This window comes from Alosa pseudoharengus, unplaced genomic scaffold (assembly GCF_046254945.1).
Source record: "Alosa pseudoharengus isolate Yale_2024_CS ecotype anadromous, Long Island Sound unplaced genomic scaffold, YU_APseudo_1.1 YU_APseudo_1.1_scf_14, whole genome shotgun sequence".
In the NCBI taxonomy this organism is placed as follows: Eukaryota; Metazoa; Chordata; class Actinopteri; order Clupeiformes; family Clupeidae; genus Alosa; species Alosa pseudoharengus.
The window spans coordinates 19,964,077-19,981,224 of NW_027468609.1; the positions used below are offsets into that span (position 1 = coordinate 19,964,077).

The 17,148-nt window shown below is 44.2% G+C and overlaps 1 protein-coding gene across 2 annotated transcripts in view; it reads left to right on the forward strand.

Moving 5' to 3' along the window:
- gnaz (guanine nucleotide binding protein (G protein), alpha z polypeptide) overlaps positions 1-17,148 on the forward strand; it is a 50,428-nt gene that overhangs the window by 6,216 nt on the left and 27,064 nt on the right. Inside the window, exon 1 of one of the 2 annotated variants that reach the window (XM_076284096.1) lies at positions 13,076-13,252. The exons of the other annotated variant lie outside the window; for it this stretch is intronic. The gene's annotated coding sequence lies outside the window, so the exon portion shown is untranslated. Of the gene's footprint in view, positions 1-13,075; positions 13,253-17,148 lie in introns of those variants that run through there. 2 annotated transcript variants of the gene reach the window in all.

The window sequence follows — 17,148 nt, forward strand, 5'->3', positions numbered from 1 at the left end:
CCCCATCCCAAAACACAACTGCGTGACCTTCTTTTTCTCCTCCTCCTCTCTTCTTCTGGATAAAAAGCATCTAAAAGGGTTTTTTTAGGAGATGTAGAAAAACACATATGGCAGCTGGGTTGAGACAATATCAGGTCCTAGCAGCAGAATTTGCTCTCTCCGTGACCACGCGCGTGACACGAGCCGAGGTCACTGTCGTGCCTAGTGCAGGCCTGAAGTGCTGGCACGAGACAGGAGACTGAGATTAACGCTGCACAACAGTAAAGATTAATTATCTGATTGAACACGACAGAAATGTTCTCTCGCTGCGCAGCTCTGCACTCCAAAGTCATTTCCTGTAGGTCGGTGAATACAGGTCAGGTGCTGCTGAATAGGAATTTTCTGATTATCGATTCATCTCAGGATTCTAGTTAGGGTTACACCGCCGAAGACAAATAGAGTACATTTGCATGTGTTAAGCCTAATCCATCAAGCACAATCAGAAGTTTGCTTTAACACCGCAACTTCTCTCTCCAATGACAGAAACTATGCCTGTAGAAAAGCTAGCTGTGGGTCTCTGCAAGGCCTACTCTGCAATCACCAACCCGACCGACTAACCACACTAAGCCTTGCTCAGTAGAAAAGACGAACCACAAGCGTCTTTTCACACCAACCTGCTAAACCACAGAGTTCAGCTGACGCTGTAATCCCTCACTTGTGTTTACGAGGGCAAACTAGACATTTTGCTCTCTTGCTACCAGCACAGCCATGGCCTACTGGTTAGCGCTTCGGACTGGAGGGTTGCTGGTTTGAACCCCGACCACTAGGAACGGCTGAAGTGCCCTTGAGCAAGGCACCTAACCCCTCACTGCTTCCCGAGCGCCGCTGTTGTAGCAGGCAGCTTACTGCGTTGGGATTAGTGTGGGCTTTGCTTCACTGTGTGTTCACTGTGTGCTGAGTGTGTTTCACTAATTCACGGATTGGGATAAATGCAGAGACCAAATTTCCCTCACGGGATCAAAAGAGTATTTATACTTATACTATTAGGAGGGCAAACTAAACATTTTGCTCTCTTGCTACCAGCACAACCTGGAGACGAAAAAACAGACGGCTAGCCTCTGATAGTCATCTCGCAGCTGTGAAGAACTCCCCTGCGTGCACCAACCCTGAATGCAGCCTGAAAGCCAACCCTTCGTAAATCCTCCCACAAGGCCCTCAGCGACAATCAATCCGACTCTCTTAAAGTCAACCTCATACCCTGTGCCATTGTAAAATCACATTTCCTGATGAAATAGGTGTGAGACTGAGGTAGGAGTTAATAAACCTTTTTTCAACTTGCTAAAAAGGACTTGGGAAGGAGCCATGTCTAATTGGGAGCAACCACATACTAAGCGCTTTCAGATATAACCTCCGGAGTATATGAGGAGGTTTGTCAAACGGAGGTCCTACCCTTCGGATGATTCAGATATGATGCTAAACTGCGGACCTAATACTGACCTTACACGGACGTATGTGTGAACGACATACACGCACATTACAGAATCTCCGTGTGGTTGTCGAGTGAGGGGTGGGGGCTTGTAGAGTTCACAAGATGCTGAGACATGACGCAGATTATATGCGGCCGCTGCCTGTCACAGCTGCTTCTTGTTTACAAAATATAGCCTATCATTATGTAGGCTAAAGAAGAAGAAATCTATTGTGCAAAGGCTAATACTTGAAGTAGGCTAGTCACGTAAGTGGGCACTTGAAATTGACCTAGCCTACAGTATTTGTATGTGTGCTTCAAATAAACACATTTATCTGTTTTCAACGTTATGTACCAGAATTAGCTAGGCTATAGAACCCCAAATCTGGTTTGCGTTGGAGAGAGAGAGCATGCACAAACTTTATGGTAGGCTACCAGCCAATTCAGTAGGCTAACTCAAGACTTCAAGATCGATCATACAACGTTTTTAAGCAACAAACAAAATACTAACATTAATAACAGTGAAGTTGTTCGTTTTTTCATGGTTTATTTTTTCCAAAAGCATCATCTCCCCATGTGTAGCATTTACGTAAGGAGCTTGGAACAAAGTTGGGTTTTCTTCGTTTTCATTTTCTCTAGGCATATATGCTCAGCAAATATCAGCGAGCTCAGCAGGTCATGAAGGCTATCAATGAACAGAAAACCGTGTTGGCTAACAATTTATTAAATACTCCTGTTATTGTCGTCAACGACGTCGCTATAGGCTACTGCCTTTTCAGCGCCTTCTGCTTATGATGATTCAGTCTTCTGAATTCGTTTCTCCTTGCCATGCAGTTGTAGCCTAACGTGTCTCTAACGTTCCTTTCAGGTGTTCTATCAAAATGTTGTATGCCCTCATGGACAGTAGCTCCGTGATGTCTGCATCTTTCCAGGTTGGAGATTTTCTGGACAGCACTATGCCACTCCATCATAACACTGGCATTTAAGTCAGATCTAACCACATGGACGCATGAAAGAAACGTCACCAACACGCCCTCTCACTAGGTGTGATTTTAACCGAATGTTCTACTCCTCGTTCAGACACAGCACATTTACATAATGTCCGGAGGAAATACTAGGTCGGGGGTAGTATAAACACCGGGTGAATTCGGACTTCCATATGACCGGTTATGTCGTTCAGATATACGGCCCCACCGTTTAACATCGGCAGAACCTCCGGTCTTACACGTATGTCTGAAAGCGCTTACTGTAAGAGGCTCCCATGAAAGAAATCCGACCCAACACCACTGTTTGCATCCCTAAATCTCTAATTCTAAATCAAATTTCAAAGATCAAAGACTTGTTTGTTTCATTCTCTTTTCTGATTTGCAAAACAAATCTATTCACATCATGTTCACATCCAAACAGGTAAGTTTGTCATAAAACAAACAGAATAGTTGTCCTGTGCATTGGAGCAACATTTGCAAACTGTTACGGTATACTGATGCGATGATGCTTCCGCAGCAGCATTGAGTGTTAAATTTAGAAATGTGTGTGAAGAGCCTCATTGAGGAAATGAGATACAGCACAGTGGTGATGCTGTGTGTAACCTGCAGTATACCTGCTGTTATTTTGCCTTTAATGGGCTTGCCTTTAGTCCAGTAGGACAGTGAAGAGAGTGACAGGAAACAAGTTGGAGAGCGAAATGGGGTGGGATCGGGAAATGACCCTGGTCGGACTCGAATGTGTACGCCCGTGGGCACACCATATTGGACCTGAATACACTATACACCTGAATACACCTGAATACACTGGGCACTATCGCCAATGGTGCCACAGCTACTGTGGAAGGTGGGGCCACGTGGCTCGGCATTGTGGATTGGGGTGTTGGATTGGGATTGGACAAACACACACACACACACACACATTGGGGCACTGGGGAAGCTCTGATATGAATTTTTTAATTACATGTGTGTGTGTGTGTGTGATTGAGCATGTGTGTGCACATAAGTCTGTAGGGTGTGTGTGTGTGTGTGTGTGTGTGTGTGTGTGCATGTAAGTGAATTCATGTGTGTGTATGAGTCTGTAGGTGCGTTTGTGCACAGAAGTGAATTCATGTGTGTGTGTGTGTGTGTGTGTGTGTGTGTGTGTGTCTATGTATGTGTGTGAAACAAACAAACTTCCAACTGACGTATCTTGCTGTGGTAGCACTGATGGTATCTGTGTAAGTGTAAGCAAGCAAATAATCAAGCAATGTGGGCCATCATCTGTGGTCTTGCGTGATACTGTTTAGGGCTGAGGTTTATAAACACACATAGATCACATATCTGTCTCTCACATACACATACACATACACACACTCACATGTGCACACATCCATACACTCTGACAAGGAAGTGGACGATGATGACCATTATACTGTCAGAAACACACTCACAAACACACATGTGTGCGCGCACACACACACACACACGCACGCACACACACACACACACACACACACACACATACAGAGAAAAAGAGTTAGAGAGAAGGAGGGAGATCTTTCAGTCCGAATCCAGAAGGCTTCTCACACACCAACAGAAATGCGTTTTGAGTTTAAGTGGATGGGGGGTAGAGAGAGAGAGAGAGAGAGAGAGATGGTGGGAGCGAAAGAGAAAGGAGGGGTAGGGAGAAAGAAGGAGCAATACAGTGACAGTAAAGGGAGAGAGATAGAGAGAGAACAGACAGAGAAAGGAAGAGAGGGAGAGAGGGAGAGAGTGATTGGACCAGTCAATGCTTTATCTAGGTCAGCAGGTAGAGGGAGAAAATGAGAGAGGAAAGAGATGCACACAAGCAGCACACACTCAGAAAAGGAAATTGCATCATAGGATTAGTACACACACACACACACATACACACACACACACACACACACACACACACACACACATATATGTAGGCGTGGACACACACACACAAACACACACATACACACTTCATCCCCGAAAGCACCATTTAGGTCTTCATGCTGAATCTACTCCAACCATGGTTTCATATTTGACAATCACTAAATGCCATTAGAGAATCGTATTTTAAAATTATTATTATTATTATTATCTTTTTTTTGCTATTTGGTTGGCCTGTGGATGACTAAATAGAGCAAAGAGGATTATTTTTTTTAAAGATTTCTAAAAGACTTTTGAAAGAGGATTTGTTTAAATTGAACAGAATGGGCTTAGGCGTGTTTTTTATACTGTAGGATCGGGACGGGAGTGCTCTTCAGACCTATTCGTACGTCTCCAATGTCACTCTGTCTGTGTCTCTGCTAAACCTGTGAGATGTTCTCTGCCACTTGCTGTGTGCATAGTACTGTGTGTGTGTGTGTGTGTGTGTGTGTGTGTGTGTGTGTATGTGTGTGAGAGAGTTTGTATAGTTCTGTGTGTGTGAGAGAGTTTGTTCTGTGTGTGTGTGAGAGCGTTTGTATAGTTCTGTGAGTGTATGTGAGTTTGTATAGTTCTGTGTCTGTGTGTGTGTGTGTGTGTGTGTGTGTTTGTATAGTTATATGTGTGTGACTTTGTATAGTTCTGTGTGTGTGTGAGAGTTTGTATAGTTTTGTATGTGTGAGAGAGTTTGTGTGTGTGTGTGTGAGTTTGTATAGTTTTGTCTGTGTGACTTTAGAGTATCTTAGAGAAAGAGAGAAAGAGAGAGAAAGAGAGAGGGACAGAAAGAGAGAGAAAGAGAGAGGGAGAGAAAAGGGGGGAGAAGAGAACAAGGAAAGAAGATAAGAGAGTGATATACCTCAAAATAGAGCTTGTGTCAAAATGACCTTCAGGCATATGGATGAGAGGAGGAAGGGGTAAAAAACAGAGGAAAGGAGAGAAGGGGGATAGAAGGAAATGAGAAAAGAGGACAGGAGACTAGGTACAGGGAGGTACAGAAGTAGACCAGCGGAGAGAGAATAGAGGAGAGCAAGAGACAACGACTGGCTGAGTAAAGACATGAAAGGAGAGAGAGGAGAGAGAGAGAGAGAGAGAGAGAGGTGCCTGGGTAAACAATATCAATGCTGTCAGTTTTGTCAACAGATTCAGTGTTATTTACCGTTGTATAAAAAAAACATAAGCACACACCAGCTCTGTAGGTCTAATTTCATATTTGACCTCTCACACACACAACTGACACACCCACTTCCTTTTGGGAGAATGACAGTACAAAGGCCTGTAACTTCCCAAGGTGATCTACTGTCAAATGTGTTGGTATTTTAAGTTATTTAAGTTATACTTTATTAGTCCTTTAAGAAATTTGTCCTCTGCACATACGCACACATACACTAGGAGCAGTGAACTCGCTAGGAGCACACACACACACCCGGAGCACTGAGCAGCCCTTGACCCAGTGCCTGAGGAGCAGTTGGGCGTTAGGTGCCTTGCTCAACCACTCCCCCCCACCCACATTTTTCCTACCAGGGATCGAAGCAGCATTCGCATTCCCCTTATCAGTACATTTGCTGAGATTTAACCCTTAAAGGTGTACCGTCACACCGGTGTGACAGGAATGTTGGAAAATGAACGTTCCAAAGAATATCTGGGTTCATTGAATTCAACATTGAAGATTCTAAAATTCTATTGTTGCGGAATGGAGTCTTATGTAGAATGTTCAAAAACCCACACCTTGGGTATGGGTACTATGGGTAGTTAAAATAAACATTTTAAAAATATTTAATCCGATAGGACATTGAAGAGAGTGACAGGAAGCCAGTGGGAGAGAGAGAGATGGGGTGGGATTGGGAAGTGACACAGATCGCTGTGGACGTGACCTGTGGACTCAAATGTGGTATGGGCAATGTATCCAGTCTCACCACAGCACCCACTGATGTAATAGACATTTGAACAGAGAAATTATACTCATCACAGGGTCAGGCCTTGGCGTGCTGCTGTCATGACACTTGCCACAGTTTATACACATCACAGATGTCAGTTTTGAGCAAGGGTTTTATCATCTGTGTCATAATACAGACTTTTTTCGGAGTCATAGGGGTTGAGGCGTGGGTGGTGGGTGCTGGGTGGTGGAGGGCTTGGCTCTGCGAGCCAGACAACTTTGCCGGCGCCCACGGTTCCTCGTGGTCACTTTGATTGGAACGGAAAGCAATCTCGCCATTTGCCGGAGTGGGCTTCCTGTGCCACTGATGACATTTCCCAAGCAGAGGCGACACATCATGCAAAACATCACTCTTTACCTCCGCCTCCTCTTTCTCGTTACCGTCATCATCATCATCATCATCACAGCCCATCTCTCGCCAAAAATAAATCCTGTCCAAATTTAGCATTTCAATTAGAAAGGATTAGATTGCAGGATACGGGCCTGACAGATGTTTTAAGAGTGGCACCAGATTCAGCAAAGACGAAAAAAGATAATCCTATTGGATATTTGCCTAAGTTGTGTAAACGTATGTGTGTCTGTGTAGTGTGAAGAGGGTATTTATGTGACTTTCTTGTGTGACACCATGACTATATGGAGAGCATATATCAGAGGGTGAGAGCATATAGGTACCTATCTAAGGCATGTATGAAAGGGGAGCGTACCTATGTTCCCCGGGTCCTATGTTCCCCGCTTTATATGGGACCGGGGAACATAGGACCCTTTAAAAAAAAAAAAAAAACCTAACCCTAACCCTGAGCGGGGAACATAGGACCCGGGAAAGCTAACTAACTAACTAGCGAGTAAGCTACCACCCACAGCTGCTCAGCTGGCAAAGGTAGCTAACTTGCTAGCTGATGTATTTAGCATCATTGTGTCATAAAAGCTGTTCTTACATTCTTGTGGCTTTTCCAAACCCAGCGCACAACATTGAGGATCCTAAACGGCTTATGTAAATGACAGCTAGGTGCTTGTTTAGCCTATCTGTCACACGTGACCACACACTATCAATGCAAAATCGAGGACAGTATTAAAGGTGCCCTGCCACACATATTTCATTACTCTGTGGTAATGTCTGAAGTTCTATCATGGACTCATGGAAAAATGCCTTGGTTACCTTGTTTCAAGCCATTCTAGCGTGGTATAGAAAGCCTGCAGGAAAACTCGATTTGCGCCAGTTCTCATTAATTATCAAAGAGGTAAGCTGCTTGACTCTGATTGGCTAACAGCATGGAAAATGAAACGTGGCGATTTTTTAGACTGATTTAACATGTAACTATACTCTCAATAATAATCCAGTCACTCATCAATTCGTCTGCTGCAGCTCAACCTTGTTGCTGGAAGCTAGTCTATGGGGACTATTTTCAGGTGCTGCATAATATCATTGTGCTGCTGCTCCCATGGTGTTCCTTGATTGTTACGCTGGAATGAGAGTATAGTTCCATGTCAAATCAGCCTAGAAAATCACCACGTTTAATTTTCCGTCTTATTACACTTTCTAACTTGAGAGGAGACAAGTTTTAAATAGAAAAATGATCTGAAATAGTCACTTTTAAACGTGATGCTAGCACATACCTGTCAACATTTAGCTTTCCAAAAACGGGAGATTTTTTTTTTTGGGGGGGGGGGGTGGTCAGTGTTTATACCGGATCTGTGTTTGCATATTTAATACGTTTCATACACGTGTTTCAACACTGCATTTCGGTCGTTGCTTTTACCTTACCATTACCTTACGCATGCCAGTTATGTATCCACCAGCTGCCTGCCTGCAGCCTACTTATTTACTTACACACACACACACACACACAGTACTATACTTTTTACTTTACTTACTTATACGCGAATTAAATGTGAAGCCTCTGCACGGCCCGGCACCATCGACTGGTCTGCCATATGCACTACAGCACTTTTAGCTGCTTTCACCTCTGTGTGTGCATGCGAGTTTTTTCTCGGTAAGAGAAAATACACCCGTTGGTTTCGTGTAGACGTAGCCACAGTCTTCCTCATTTCCTTTGACGATTTTGCCACCTTTACAGTCACACTATCAGAGGTGTGTGTGTGTGTGTGTGGAGGGGACGAGGAGCATGACAAGGTGAGAGACAGAGAGCAAAGAGTAAGACGAGAGGCGAGACAAGAGAGCGCGAGATGAGCATGTAGTGCATATTACATGGCCAGCCAGCACCCTACCCATCCCATTCCACTGTGATTTAACTGTGCTTAATTTAAAGACTGTATCCTCAACTGACTTTAGCAAAAGGCCTGATTTTTAGGAGTCAATGTTCAGTAACAATCATATTATTGCAGACCATAACTTGAGCCGGTAAAGGTAAAACAAAGACACTCACACACACACACACACACACACACACACACACACACACACACACACACACACACATACACACACACACACCAAAACACAAAAACATACACACACAAAAACACAAACACACGCACACACACACACACACACACGCACACACACACACACACACACACCAAAACATACACACAAAAACACAAACACGCTCGCACACACACATACACACACACACACACACACACACTCTCACACACAACACACACACTGCTCTCCCAGTGCAGACAGGCGGTCCGTCCCCTCTCGCTCTGGGCTCAGACAGTCGTGCCATTGTCAGCGCAGCGGGACATGTGACAGAGTGTGACCCGCTGTGCTCTATGGGACTCTCTGGGACTGTGGGACAGCAGGAGGGAGGGCTTACCCCCACACACTCCCTCTACCCCATCATCTCACGGGATGGGACCACTGGGGCCAATGTAGGGGGTGGGGGTGGGGGTACACACACCCTGGGGGCCAGGCATGCATAGCAGAGTCTGTTATCATAAGAGCAATCTGTGAAATACACACACATACTGTACATTAATCCAAAACACACACACACACACACACACATATCACAAAATACCTTGCATACCCATACTGTATATACATATATGCACACACACACGCACACACACACACACACACACACACACACACACACACACACACACACACACACACACACACACACACACACACATACACATACACAAACTAAATTTGTCTGAACTGGACCAGCCCATATGGAACACTGGCTCATGTTGTTTGTGTTGTGCCTTGGAGGGACCGACCCACTAGTGTGTGTGTGAGTGTGTGTGCGTGGGTCTTGGTATTCAGAGTTCCCAGAGGACTGGGGGTCAGCGGGCCGAAGGCTCTTTTGTGTGTGGGCCTTGATAGGTTTCTGGGTGAGGGTGAGGGCGAGGGGACAAGGGAGAGGTCCCCGTACACCAAAATGCAGACAGAATGTACACAGAATGTAGATAAGCTGAGCCATTGGCACATGTAGACACAGACACACACACACACACAAACACTCTCACCTATGCATATAAATATGCACATGTACACACACGTATGCCCCCCCCCTACACACACACACACACACACACACACACACACAGACTTCAGGGGACGTTTGGGAATGAAACCTTGTCTGTAGCCAGTGTACAGGCCGTCAGATAAAATCTCCAGTTTAATAATTAATGGCGGGTCAGACTTACTTATGGCTGTAACCGTAGTGGCGGCCATCTTGGCTCACATTGACAGTACATTCCTCATTCTCCCTTAGAATTGTGCCAACCGGAGGACAGATGGCTAACAATGTTTCTTCCTGATTTGTCCTTGCTATTGTCGCCCTGTGCTTGCATTTGGGAGTGGAAAAGGGGTTGGGGGGGGGGGGGGGACGACTGGTGATGATGCTCTGAATCTGGTTGAAGTTGCTAGGTGACAATGCATTCAACAAAAAGGGCGCAATACAAATAAAGGTAATTAGAGCTGAGTAACACATTACCGGGAACCTCTCTCCCCCCTCTATCAAGGCCGTATGACCAAGGGAGAATTACGTCTCCTCTGTTTACTCTCCTTTTAGAACCTAATCTCTCGTGACAGATAAAAAACACTCGCTTTTCTCACTGCACACAGAGCCAGGGCTCAGACATAGACATATTTCTTTGAACAACACATTAATCATAACCTGACGGAAAGAACAACAATTGCTTTTTTGAAAAAAAAGAGAAAAGAATTCATTATTTATGTAGAGGAAGGAGGTAGCCTGATACCTCTGCCACAATCTCTGAATGTTGGCATAACAACCATGTCTGTGGATGAGTATTATTTGAAAAAGAAATGGAAAAATACATATAGCTTTTGTAACGCTATGTGTGGAATGTTTAGTGGTCGGTGTGAGGGCCGACTCAGGAGACAGTTAGCTTCAGCTACAGACAGACTACACACCCCTGGCCTACTAACAGCATTCCATGAGTACTCACAAGCAAGTAAAACTTGCAAGGCAGGGATGTACCTCAGTTTGATTACAGTTTGACCTCCCCACGCCGCAAATGGGCAAATCTTTGTCGAACAGTGAGAGTTGACTGATTTACTGTTTGTAATTAGGACTGCACTGTGGAAAATGCGGTAAAAGCTTCATATGCTAAATGATTCCAAGATTATTGACTCTCTGTCCATCACTTGATGTTGATGAGGTGTCAGTTTTGGGCCCAAAGAGGACTACAGTTTTGCGCCCAGTGTGGGTTGAAGAATTTGTCACCTGCATTGACGCAGAGTCAGACACAGATGCTTTAATCACAACTTTTTTTTTTATCAATGCCATATTTGGCCATCGGGGGCACCCAGCGTCAGCTCTCCCTTCTATCCTCCTTGGCTCACTGGCTGCTCCCTCCTTTATATCAACCTTGATGGATGGGACGGTCATCAATTTCAGGACAAGCCATCTCAATCTTACTCTCTCTTTCTATCCTTCTTTGTCCCCCCACCTCACCGTCCCTTATTCTCCCAACATCTTTCATCTCTCTATCTCTCTCTCGCTCCCCACATTTGTCTTCCTCTTTCACCTTTTCTCTTATCCTTCTCTCTCTCTCACTCTCTCTCTCTAAGTGTTTCTTACTGTCATTCGGCTGTAGGCTCTCTTCACTGTTACTGAGACCTTTGTTAGTCGCGTAGCCATGGCGATAACAGCAGCTGGGGTGTGAGCAATTGCTCTGCAATCACTCTTAAAGCAACAGGGAGTCTGGACAGTCAAATTTCCCCCAACTGTTTTATGACCTTACTCAAACAAAGGTGCGACCAAATGGACGGGAAACAGATAGATGGAAAGAGTAAGTGAAGTGGAGAAGCAGAGAAAGAGAAAATGCGGCAGGGAGAGAGAGAGAGAGATCCAGAGTCACTAAGTCTGTTCTGTTAGGGCCGTGACTGCCACAGCAGTCGGCAAATACTGAGGCGCTGATGATGAGAGGAGTAGTCACTGTGAGTGGAGAAAAAGGGACCTTGCATTATGCAAAGGCATAACGCTGAGCAGCGATGACTGTCTCTCTCCCTCTGTATCTGTCTCTCCATTCAGTTCAATTCAATGTTGCTTTATTAGCATGACTGCTGCGTTACAGTGTTGCCAAAGCATAAAGAACTAACTCTCTGCCTCTTCCTCTCTCTCTCTCTTCTTCTTCTCTTTCGTCTCTCTTTTCGTCTTTCTGTCTTTCGTCTTATCTCACTCTCGTCTCACATGGCCAGTGACGTCGGCCACGCTAAGAATACCAAGAATGAGTCACAACACAAGAGAGAGGATACTGGCACATTTTTGAGCTCGTCGTCGTGTTTTGTCATCCGTCCGATTGTTCGTCTGCCTGCCACATCCGAGATTTTCTAGCTGGCTGCTCCCCTGTCAGCCTTGTACCTAGGCTGTCTAATTTGACCCCAGCGGTAAAAAAAGGAAATCATTTTCTCTCTCTCTCTCCCTTGTGTTTATTTCCATCACACTGACTGTGTGGCGCCTCGCTCGCCTGTGCCTACAGTACCTGCTCTTGTGGGCAACGCCAGCGTTTCTCCAACAAGGGCCCACAGCATGCCTCTCAAGGTGCCTGGAAGCGCCAAACGGTGTGCACAGAATGCAGCAATATATAACTTCACATTTAATAATCAATGAAAAGGGCATGTTGCAGAAGAACAATGATACTGTGGGGAGCTGAAAGAGGAGGCGGAAAGACAGATTTATTAAACACCAGAACTACAGTCATCAGCGACATCATCTAACAGTGCACTTTTATGTTTTTTTTTTCTTAGTCCAGTAAAAAGGCTGGCTTAGCTGGAAATGTTGACAGGGGAACTATTAGGATGGTTTCATATTGAATAACTGAACTGGGTTTCATTTTGAATAACTGAAACTACAGAAATTACAGCATGCTTCCATTTACACGTAAGTGTCCTGGTTTCTGTTCAGAGTAGCTGGGGGTCCTCCAGCGGAACCCGGCCTCTGAAACGGATGCTATCTCCACCACTCTCACCCATCCATAGTTCCTGTTGCTGCTTAGAGACAGATGAGAGATGAAGAGAGAGGGAGAGAGAGAAAGAGATAGAGACTGTCTTGGAGGGAGGGTGGGGGAGGTTTGCAGGGCTCTGCCAAGCTTATTTGCTACCCTCTGACAGAGGTTGATGGAGATTGCTGATAAAAATATAGTCACCTTGTTTTTCGTGCTGACAGCAGCAGAAGGGGTTTACCTCACCTCCACAAACTCTGCATCACCATTTTTGGCCCTTCACAAATGTCCACAGAAATTATTGAGTTTTTTTTCTGGTGGACACAGAGCAATTCACTTAACTACAGAATACATTGACAATGTAAACTGATTGATTAAAAGGCTTTACTGGGTGACATGGATTTGCTTAAGCTTGGTGACCAGTGGTCAAGCAAAAGCCAGGCTGCATTCAATAAAATAATCCATCTAATACCAAACCCTTCATTCCAGCAGAATCAAAACTCCAGGATTTTGGTCCCAATGTATATCATCATATCTCTTCTTTACTGGCTGTTATCTCAGAGTCATATCTGTTGGCTGCAAGCTGTGAGTTGTAATGCTGCCGTCGTTCAATGTCCTTACATTTGTACCAGTTACACAGTGTGACCATTCAATCCTTACTGTGAGTGTCTGTCGGTTGTGCGCAGTAATTACAGAAGATGATATGAAGCTCTAGACTAATATAAAGCTGTGCTTGTGGGCCTTGATGAGAAAGCTGCTTGGGGTGAAGTGTTCAGACGTTGATCCAGACATACTGAAGACTCCAATCCCTCCTAACACACACACACACACACACACACACATACACACAGAGAGAGAGAGAGAGACTACACTTAAAAAAGCAAAACAGAAAGTGCAGTTACATCTGACCTGTTTATTGCGTAATAGTCTGCTCTCATTTGGATTAATGTTTTAAGAGTAACTATCCTCCTCTCACTCCTGCTCGTAACTTCCCACTTTGTTAATTGAAATCCTGCCAGTCCCAATGCTGGCCTGCGTGTTAGTCTCTGGTCTTAATCTACAGATAATCTGGATAATCTTGCCTGGTTTTCCTGAGAAGTCAATCACAAAACGTGCTTACATATATTGACTAATTACATAATGTAACCACAGAGTATTGTTAAGACTAACCCCCCATGTTGTGTACTGCCCTACTGTTCAGGAGATGTTTTCTTTACCCCTGAGATTGTATTGTCATACATAACAATGCGCTGATGTGGTTTAATCTGTTTGATCATTTAAAACATTTGATTCCTAATGAAAATTTACTTGTAATGTGGAATTGAATAAAGTATCTAAAATGTGTGTGTGTGTTTGTGTGTGTGTGTGTGTGTGTTAGGAGGGATTGGAGTCTTCGGTATGTGTGTGTGTGTGTGTGTGTGTGTGTGTGTATGTGTGTGTGTGTGTGTGTGTGTGTGTGTGTGCGTGTGTGTGTGTGTGTGTGTGTGTGTGTATCTGTATGTGCATGCGTATATGTGTAGGTGTTGTTGAGGGAGTTCTGTTTTCCTCGGTTCTGAAAGACCCTCTCTGTCCCTTTAAAATCCTGCCTGGGTTCTGTCCTGCCCACGGAACTCTGTCTTGGAATTCAGAGCTAAATGCCTGATTTAGGTCATGCGTGTTCTATCAAATGTGCTGACGTCACAGTGTGACTGGAAGAGCCTGCTTTTCCACTGCCAGAGATTTCAAACTCGTGCTTTCGATTGAGAGGGAGAGACAGAGAGAAAGGGAAAGAGAGAGAGGGGGGAGAAAAAGGGAGAGAGAGAGAGAGAGAGAGAGCAGAAGAAAAGAGTAAAGCTAATTAACTCCTGGACAGGAGATCCCATGCCTAGTTCTTTGAAATGTATTGTAATGGCACGTCATTCGGCACCTTTGAGATTGCGAAGGAACAATGATGAGAGGTTTTCCCTCTGAGAGCTTAGAAATGGCAATTACATTCATAACAGACTAGTCTTTGACAGGGCAATAATGAAATAAAGAAAGATCATTACATAAGGTACTGTACAAACAAATGAGTATGTGTGTAGCATGTAGTGTGTAGTAGTACAAGCAGTGTGTGGGTGTATGTAGTGTGTGCATGTATGTGTGTGTGTTGTGTGTGTGTGTATGTGTGTAGTGTGGGTGTGTTTTCTATACCATGTCCTTGACTGCGCTCTGTAACAGTTACCCACAATCCTCTCCCTTTACCGGAGCATTCCGTTCACAGCGACCGCAGCGTATCGAGCAGCTTCCAGACAGACACATCTCTCTGGCTCTCTCTCCTTAGTCACACCGATCCCATATCATTCATCACACCTATCCACACTCATACATAACAGACTCTGTCCATTAATCAATAACTCTCTCCGCAAACATTAGTGTCGATATTAAGATGGCATTAATGCAGCTATTAACATACGACTATTAACATAATGGATATTATTGTCAGTTTTGCCATAGGCTTGTAAGGTCAGCAGGCTTATTAGATCAGACTACGATGGATCCTGAAGTCATGAGGTCTACATGGGGTGGCACTACATGTGACCTCTATCCTGTGGCAAACGACCACAACGATTTCCTACCTCCTTTACATCAATAAACATGTGATAACGCCCCTTAACATACCAACATTATTAAGCTGATTTTATCCTCCAACTATACTCTGCTGTGAGCTTCTACATACAAAACAGTACATGGAATATTTTATATTTTTATATTATCTTCAAGATAATATAAACACTACTAATACAGGAATGCAAATTTGTGCATATGAGGTCCATTGGTACTGCAGTGCCACACACAGTACTTGTAAATTAGACGGTATGTAATTGAATCACTATAGAAGTTTTCAGTGAGGGATGGGTCTGGACCCATATCTGTGGCCCACGATCACTTCTCTTGTGGCGTCCACAACTGCTGTGTTTGTAATGGACACAGTGCTATGATGGCACAAGCAAAGAAAGCAATTACAACAGATTTCAGCGAATAAAACTTGTTTGACAAATGTGATGTGTCTTGCCAGCTGCAGAAAGTGTGTGAGAGAGAAAGAGAGAGAGAGAGGCAGGGAGAAAGAAACACACACACACACACACACGTTTTTCATTAAAGTTGTTTGATAAAAACTGACAACTGCAGTGTCGTGACACAGCTGTTTTCGCTGTAGAACAGACAGTCCGAGGCATGCCACTCCGTGTCCGTGAAATGACCGTTTCCTATTATTCCGTGGCAGTTCAAGTGTGTGGAACAGTAGTTTTTAAAATCATCTCAAAAAGCCAGCTTTGCTAAATAAATATGCATGCCTCATGGATGAACTTTGTTATCAGTGCAGGGGGTGGGAGAACACGTCATTCAAACATATCCATTATGGAGCTTTGGTGGCTGTTTTCACGCTGTCTCCACTGGGAGAAAAGACTTTCTAAACAGGGAGAACAGCATGTAAGTGACATGTTTGTGAAGCATTTCTGTACACCGCCACCATAAGTAATGCCTGCCCAAGTTTCTCTAATGTTCTCTCTCTCTCTCTCGCTCTCTCTCTCTCTCTCGCTCTCTCTTCGTGGGGTAGAATATACCACACAGACTAAGGCTCTGATGAAACCGGGCCCCATTAAGAACATGCTGACGCCCAGTCCAGTAATTAATCAGTGCATTGGCGCCTCTGTCCTATCAAATGACCCTGTAGACCATTCCATTACGGATGGCAAAACTGGGACATGAGTCACGCTGGTCTGAAATGGATGAGGCCCCTCGTTATCAGAATAATTAATGAAGGAAAAGTAAAGGCATGGAGGGAGAGAGAGAGATAGAGATAGAGAGAAAAATGATGGTGAAATGGAGAGAAGTGATAGAAAGATGGAGAAATGGAGTGGTGGAGAGATGGGGTGGAGGAAGGAGGGGTGGAAAGGGCTGAGAGAGTGATGGAGTAGCCTGGAAGTGAACGAGAGATCAAGATGAAGGTTTTGCACTGCAACAGCCTCGCAATTACTCCTGATGGTTGGATTTGTTCATGCTATAGCCTATATGTTCGACCTTCCCTTTTCCGCCTATTATCGGAGATTTATTGATTTTGCTAAATTTCGTCAGCTATAAGGTTAATACACAAGTTTAATACATGGTTTTACTTTAAATTTGCATAAAACAGTCTCCTGCGACGTATACACTATTATCCTTACCAGACACCACATGGGCAAAGGTATTTCCAAGTATTATGCATTATGTTTTGCTGTGTGTGCTAGACTGTTTGGTGTAGAGTGCAACAGTTTGAGATCTGTTCATCATATTGGCCAATTTCATGAATCATGAAAAAGTGTCCTAAAAGTTCATCTTTGTTGTAGGGGCCAACCACCACACATTCTGCCTAAACTGTTCATTTGTTATCCTTTGCACTGTGTTTAATTTTCCCCTCACATTTGAGCTTTCCCCACTCTCAAGTCTTTACACAAAGAGGAGTCTTTTGGTCTTTGTATAGT